At 30.4% G+C, this 7,659-nt stretch overlaps 1 non-coding gene and 1 pseudogene across 2 annotated transcripts; both read right to left on the reverse strand.

Moving 5' to 3' along the window:
- Window positions 1–5,368: 5,368 nt before the first annotated feature.
- Window positions 5,369–7,436, reverse strand: LOC145128489 (rRNA 2'-O-methyltransferase fibrillarin 1-like; annotated as a pseudogene). Its single transcript, XR_013716937.1, has 7 exons — window positions 7,311–7,436; window positions 6,914–7,219; window positions 6,700–6,795; window positions 6,549–6,626; window positions 6,274–6,450; window positions 5,786–5,854; window positions 5,369–5,676 (listed from the first exon to the last, which is right to left on the reverse strand). The product of XR_013716937.1 is annotated as an rRNA 2'-O-methyltransferase fibrillarin 1-like (transcript).
- LOC145135131 (small nucleolar RNA snoR60) lies at window positions 6,028–6,099 on the reverse strand. Its single transcript, XR_013719610.1, has one exon. It is a non-coding gene; the product is annotated as a small nucleolar RNA snoR60 (small nucleolar RNA).
- Window positions 7,437–7,659: the final 223 nt, after the last annotated feature.

Genomic DNA, 7,659 nt, shown 5'->3' on the forward strand with positions numbered 1-7,659 from the left:
GGACGCAGTGACAGTAGTGGTGGTGGTGCTGGCGAATATGACAACAACGACGGAGGCAGAGGTGGTGGTAGCGGCAACGATGACGAAGGTGGAGGTGGAAAAAGGAAATATCACAATGTAATTAGAATTTAGAAAACATCTTTCAAAATCAAAAATAATTTTTTTCTTATAAAAAAAGATGTTAGAAAGACATTTTTATATCTTTTGTCTTCTAAAAAACAAAGAAGTTTTTCCTCAAATGTATTTCTTCTCTCCGACATAATAAGAGCATAGGCAGAACCATGGGGTTTCAGGTGTGGGCCATATGGCATGTATTACCCCCTTAAATTTTCAGGCATAAGAATTCTTTTTCGAAATTTTTCAGGGTAATGTTAATTTTTCAACGTGCTAACCACAAAATCAACCTAAGTTTGCAACCTAATCAGTTGTTTTAGGGTTTTAACTATTAAAATTTTCATCTTTAGTGTTGACTTCCATTACTTTTTGAAACTAAAACCAAATAATATAATCTTTTAACATTTTGATATAGAAACATATTTTTATGATGTAGCGACCACTAATTAATAATAGAGGTTAAAGACGGAGTATTGTAATCAAGATTGATGCATAATTATAGAAACAAATTAGTGGTATTATATAAGGAAAAAAAATGTTAGATAGATGTGTGAAGCAATATGGGGCAATGTAAAAAAAATCAAATTAATATGATAAAAGATAAATCAATAATAAGAGATAATTCAAAGGTTAATAAGAGATACTTCATATGGTAACCATTGAAATTTCTTTTATGTATGTACATTGTTGGGAATCAAAAAAATGATTATATCATTCTCATTTTTTTTACAAACGATATTCTATAAACATCTAATCTAATCGATTTTTAAAATTTTTTAGATTTTTAAAAATTTCAAGTAATTTTAATCATTACTTTTGAGTATTAATACTTCTGAACACCAAATAGTAAAAAAAATCCATTAAAACTTTGAGAAAACATATTTTTTTAATGATAAAACACTAATTAATGATAAACACTGATAATATTATGATGAAAATTGGTTGACAGGACCGGTCCAGACGGTGGACAATTCGGGCGATCGCTCAGGACCCACGTCTCTAGGGCCTAAATTTTCTGAGCTATGTGGTGTGTATATATATATATATATATATATATATATATATATATATATATTATCTAAATGATTTTTAGGGCCTAAAATTGGTTCAAACTCAAACTAGCTCAAAAGATAAACAATTTTGTTTGCTTGTTATTGCTAATTGAACGCGTTTATAATAAAGAATAAATGATATTTTTTTGAGTTTTTATTATATTTGTCTTTAATTGGACATTTTTTTCTTTTTGGCCCGGACCCATATACCTTTGGATCGGCCATGTTGGTGGATGATAGAAATAAATGAGTATTATTATATAAAGAAAAGAGGAAAAATAATATAGATATGTCATATGTAAATCAATATGTGACAAATATATATATATATATATATATATATATATATATATATATATATATATATATATATATATATATATATATAGCACTGTTTTGAAAAATGTTTTATCGTTAATCACATTTTTCTGAATGATATTTTTAATAAGAGATAAATAGATGTTGCTTTTGTTTGGCTATTATTTTTAGATTTGATGCAAACAATCTATTCTTCTTTACTAAATTGTCCAACAGTCCCAAATGATGTTTTTTTTTCTCTTAATTACCTTCTTAAGATCAGTTTTATTTATTTATTTATTTATTTTGGAAATGCATTAATTAACCCCGCCAATTTTTTTAAAGCCAAACAAATTCCATCTAAATTTCAATTATTCGTTAATCATGTGTATTTAAATTATATTTAATAACAATTAAAGTGTTGTTTGTTTTTTTGAAGCCAAAATGTCTGCAGTCTGCGGACCACATCTGCAACCCTTTGCGGCAGAAGTGGTGGACCAAATGTATGCAGTCTGCAATAAAAAGACTGTTTGTTTTTAACGTCTGTAGCTGTTGAAATAAATTGATTTTTCAAACTTAATTTATACCATAAACATTAAAAATGCATTTTCAGCAAAAAAAAGAAAGAAAAAAAAATTGTACGGTGGCCCATGTTTTTTTTTGGTTTAGGTTAAAATAGGGTATGAAGACCTTTGAAGATAGTGGTCCATGTCTGTGCCAGGAAGAGCTCGCGCAGACGTTTTTTGATCTGCGCACTTCCAAAAAATAAACACTCTGCGAGGGCATATGTCTGCACGTTGTCTGTGCGGCGCAGACAAAAGTGGTTGCGCAGATCTTCACAAAAAAAAACAAACAACCCCTAAGTATTCCATTAATAATTAAACATTCTCATTCAATAATACATATGTATATTATAACACTAGTTTATAACTCATTGAAACCATTGTTACAAAATTAATTAAACATTTATAGTAAAAAGCTTAAAATTATTAGTCAATTGTTTTAAACTAGTTTATAACCCGTAGGAACCACGGTTACAAAATTAATTGAACTTTCATAGTAGAAACTCATGATTATTAATTAATTAATTAAAATAAATTATTAATTAAAAGATATTCTATGTAGTTATGTAAAATTATAATCATTGATTAATTTTAAATTTACATATTAATTGTAATGTTTTTTTAAAAAAAAAAATTCTTATGTAAAATCTATAAATATATCACCTTGTAATTTGTTTAATTTTAAATTCAGATTTTAATTGTAATGTTTTAATTTATATTCATGGCATACTAAGGCCCAAAAAGGAAATGAAGTAATTTTATTTTTTATGGAAACTTATTTAATGTGGGAAAATGCAATTCAAAAAGAAGAACCACAAAATGACACGTGACATATGAAATTAATGAGAATGTGTAATACTTTGACACATGGCAGAAGGATATGAAACCTATTCTTTTATTAAAATAGGAAGAGGGAGATAAATAAATTATTTTAAATAAATAATTAATTAAAAGATATTTTTTTAGTTATATAAAACTATAATAGTTGATTTAAATAAATATGTGAAATTATATCACCTTATAATCTATACTAATTTTATTTTAATTTTTATTCTAGTATTATTAATTTAAAGTAATTAGATTGAGAAATTTAAAATTTAATTTTTTTTAAAAAAATCAATAAATTAACAAGTGACATGACATTAATTAAGAGACTTAATAGAATAACAAATAACAAAATAAGAATAAAATTATTTTTTTGAGTAAAATTGAAAGATTAGAACAGAGAGATTGTATTTTTTATGTTATACATAATTTAGTTTTAATTTATTATAATATAACAAAACTCATCATATAGTTTTAAATAAAAAGGGCATACATTTATTTTTTAAAGAACAAATTACACAAATGGTCCTTAAGGTTTTGTTTTTTTCCCTAAAATAATCCTTATGAAAATGTTTTCCTTTAAATGGTACCTACGGAGCAAACCTTGCACACAAATGATCTTTATAACTAACTTTGTTAACAGATTCTGTTAAGTATTTATTTATTTATTTATAATATTTTGTTAATTTGAAATTAAAAAAAAAAGTCTCTCCGTCTCACACAGACACACAATTATATGTTTGTTTTAAAAAAGAACACACTCAAGAACACATAGAACACATAAATGCACACACTCCATATTTTATGAGTTTATTCTTCATGAATCTAAAATCATAAATCGAATATGAAATCATTTGTTCTTCAAATCGTTTTTGGGACTTAAAAATCCCAAAAATCGAATCTAGAATCGATTTTTGTATGTGCAGTTTTCGTTTGTGGAAATCGATTTGTGTATGTGTTTTCATTTCTAAAATCGATGTATGTATTTGAAATCGTTTAAATAAGGTGTGTGCTTGTGTCTATCTCCGCCCAAAACTCATTCTTGAAAGGAGACAACCTTATAAATCGATTTTTGGGATTTGTTAGGGTAGGAAAGTGTCGTTTAAAGAAGGTGTGTGTTTATGTCTATCTCCGCCCAATACTGTTTTGATTCTCGAAGGCTATGACAATGAGATTTCATCTAAGCAAAATCCGAATTTGTTGATCTAATTCGTATCTTGGCTGGGCAATCCACAGGGCATGTGCTTGTTTCTTGAAATTTCTTTTCCAAACGTCACCTGCAACTGTAATTGTAGCCATGGCGGATTTTGCCCTTTAAATTCCTTAAATTACAACAGATCTGAGATGGCTATGATGATCGGTGTATTCTGAGAAAAAAGTGAAACAACATGGATGATCAGATCTGTATCTTGGCATGACAACATCACGAATGGCATAGTGAAGATGAAATTGATATTCTCTCACTTTGCAACTGTATGTGTTTACAGCCATGACCGATCCACCATCTTCTTTGTCTACATTCCCCAATTGCAGATCTGAGCCTAAGTATTTTCATCCTAAATTAATCTTCCCTCTTTTCAAAGTGTTCTGAATTTAGGTTACTGAGAGTCAAATTTACGACTACAACGGGTGGTGGCGATGGAGATCTTTCCGATGCAAGTTTGAACCTTTGATGGAGTAAGGTTGTGCATGTGCTGGAATGGAGGCGGACACAACTGAAGTTAAGGTTCTGGTGGTGGTGCTCCATCAGAAAATGGTACTCCGGTGGTGGTGGTGGGATGATGTCGTCTAGGAGAGAGAGACCCACTTTTTTTAATTTCAAATTAACAAATATTAAAAATAAATAAATAAATAAAAGGTATTTTCGTCTTTTCACACACACTTAACAGAATCTGTTAACAAAGTTAGTCATAAAGATCATTTGTGTGCAAGGTTTGCTCCGTAGGTACAATTTGAGGGAAAAAAAACAAAACCTTAAGGACCATTCGTGTAATTTGTTCTTTTTTAAATGATATAGTTAGTAATTATTTCAAACAATTTTACAAATCATTTATTATTATTAATTATTATTCATAAAGAAAATTACTTTGTTGTCAAGTTGACTTGACTATTCACGTAGCGGTTAGGTTAGTTGAGGAGATGTTGGCGTGTTACAGAAAAACTGATTCAATTTCTCACCTTTTCTTTTCTTTCTTTTTCTAATTGCATCATCAATTATCATTATACGAAACTAAAAACTTCAATATCACACATTTAACAAAACTAATATTAACAAATAGTAAAATACAATATATCATGTTATGTTGAATCAACTTAACACCAAATTTAATACTATTATCACTTTTGTTGTTTACTTTCATCAACCTAATTTATGTAATGTCATGTCATTTGAGTACTTAGGGTTGTTGTCATTATCACAATGTCCTTCAGTTTCTAATCAAAAATTGTATGCATCAAGCAATCAAGAAAAGCGGGGTAGGAGTATCAATGCATCTTTCCATTTTTTGACACAACCAATTGACATCACAAAAAGCTTAAAGTGGATCTAAAATTTCAAGTAATGATATGATGATTCTTGTGTACATTTTTTCATTAAACAAAATCTAAAATTTGTAAGATTTGTCTGAAGCAAATAATGAGTTTAAGATTTAAGAAGAAGGTTTTTGTTTCTTTGGAACCCGATAGGCTCCAACAACACAAGCATGGTCTCTTTCAAAGGGTTCAAGTGTCACTTGCTCCATTGGTTTAAATTGCTCTGCTTGCAGCTTCTTCACTTCAGAAGCAAATACAGCCTCAGCTGGAACTGTAGAATCTATGCAGTTTGCCTATTGAAAATTGAAATTCCAATATAAATTAAAATATAAACTTTATGAAAGATTGAATAAACCAAATAAATATTCAATGTATGAATGAGTACAAGGTTCAAGAACTGACCTTGATTGATATAACAAAATAGCCTCCAGATTTCAAGAAATAGGATGCATTGAGTGCTAAAATTCTAGCCTGAAAAAGGAATATAAAACAATCAAGTATTTTGGAAGCTAGCAAAAGAAAAAACATATAGCTCAGATATTCAAAAGATAAAAAAGTTTTGACAAATCAAAGATACCCTTGTAACCATTTTAGAAAAAAGGTACAAAGAAATCGAATATTAAACTGAATCAAACGACAAAAGTGGCATCAGAAACTCGGTTTTTGCATCATACAAGATGTCCTGAAGGGGAATCCGAGTAGCTCATCATATGCAATATTGTAAATCAAACAGAATCCAAGAATGAGACCAAAAAAGACAAATATAATAGAAATATTATTGATGAAAAAATACAATGACGTCTAAAACAATTTAAAAAATAAAACTTGGAGTGGATTAAATGTAAGCATATAATGTTGTGAAAGAAAATGAGAGTGAAGGAAAAAGAGACCTGATCAGGTTGGGCAACATCAGAAAAAATAACATCAACCATGCTAACAAGCATTCTGTACTTGGCTGGATGTCTAGCATCTTCAATAATCGGAATAACATTTGTCCTCTTTTTAGCCATATTCACCAAATCTCTACCACTTCTGTGGGAAAATTCAACAGCATACACGACTCCAGTCTAATAATAGCAAAGGAACAAAGCAATTAACTTCTTGATAGCGATTTAGATATGATCTACGAAATGAGAAAAGCCATCATCTTTAATGAACCACTTACAGGTCCAACAAGATCAGATACATGAGAAACAGTTGTGCCAGATGCAGCTCCAAGGTAAAGCACACGAGAACCAGGTTTCTGAAACCAAAAAATAAGAAAAAAGGTCAATGATCAATTGAACATCACTGCTTCGATGATTTACAAAACTTACCATCCAAATATTGTCAACTCCTCCAAGAACAGCAGCAGCCAACTTTGATCTAAAGGGATTCCATACTCTATACTCGATCTTTGTTCCATCTTCATTCTGAATCCAATCAAATTGAAAATATGTCAAACTCAAATCAACGCAGACACTAATTCAATATAAAACAGATATGTATCTTAACTATGAAAAGGCTAATTTGATTTTTAGTAACGTGTACCTGAACAGAGATCATCTTCTCATTATAGACAGCTTCACCAGGCACCATTGCAAAGAGCATCTTCCTTACCTTTAGCAATAAACACACCGTCGTGTCTATGTGGTTCAACGATAACCTTACTCCCTCCCTTCATTCCACCACCACGTCCTCCTCTGCCACCACCGCGACCTCTACCACCGCCTCTTCCACCAGCGCTTCTTCCGCCGCTGAATCCTCCACCTCCTCTGCCTCTACCTCCTCCTCCCCCTCTTCCTCTACCGCCGCCATCTCCACGGCCACCCCTGAATCCACCGCTTCCACCACGTCCTATAATCAAACATTAATAAATTCGCTCAATACAAAGATCACATCAGTAAAGAAAATAAAATTATTGTTTGCATTACGGAGAGAAGCATACCTCCTCTGATTGGAGCTCTCATGTTTGTATTCACGAACAGGATTACTGCTGCTGCGGCTTGCTATGTGTGAAGTAGTTAGCAGGGTTTATGGATTCTTATAAGAATAAGGGCTTATTAGGGTTCTGGTTCCGCATCTCTCGACGATCGCTCATGTACTGTCATATATTTTAGACCAAAATATATAAATGGTCCCTGCTGTTTTATCGGATTCTCATATTTTCTTCCAAAACATTTTCGTTACATGAATGGTCCTTATGTTTTAAATTTCTTACCCAAAATAAATAACATTTACACTCTTTTTATTATATTTTATTTTTTGCTTAATTTCAATTTTAAAAAATAATTAAA

The sequence above is a fragment of the Lactuca virosa genome, chromosome 8 (assembly GCF_052849685.1).
Source record: "Lactuca virosa cultivar CGN04683 chromosome 8, Lactuca_virosa_CGN04683_v6, whole genome shotgun sequence".
Lineage (NCBI taxonomy): Eukaryota > Viridiplantae > Streptophyta > Magnoliopsida > Asterales > Asteraceae > Lactuca > Lactuca virosa.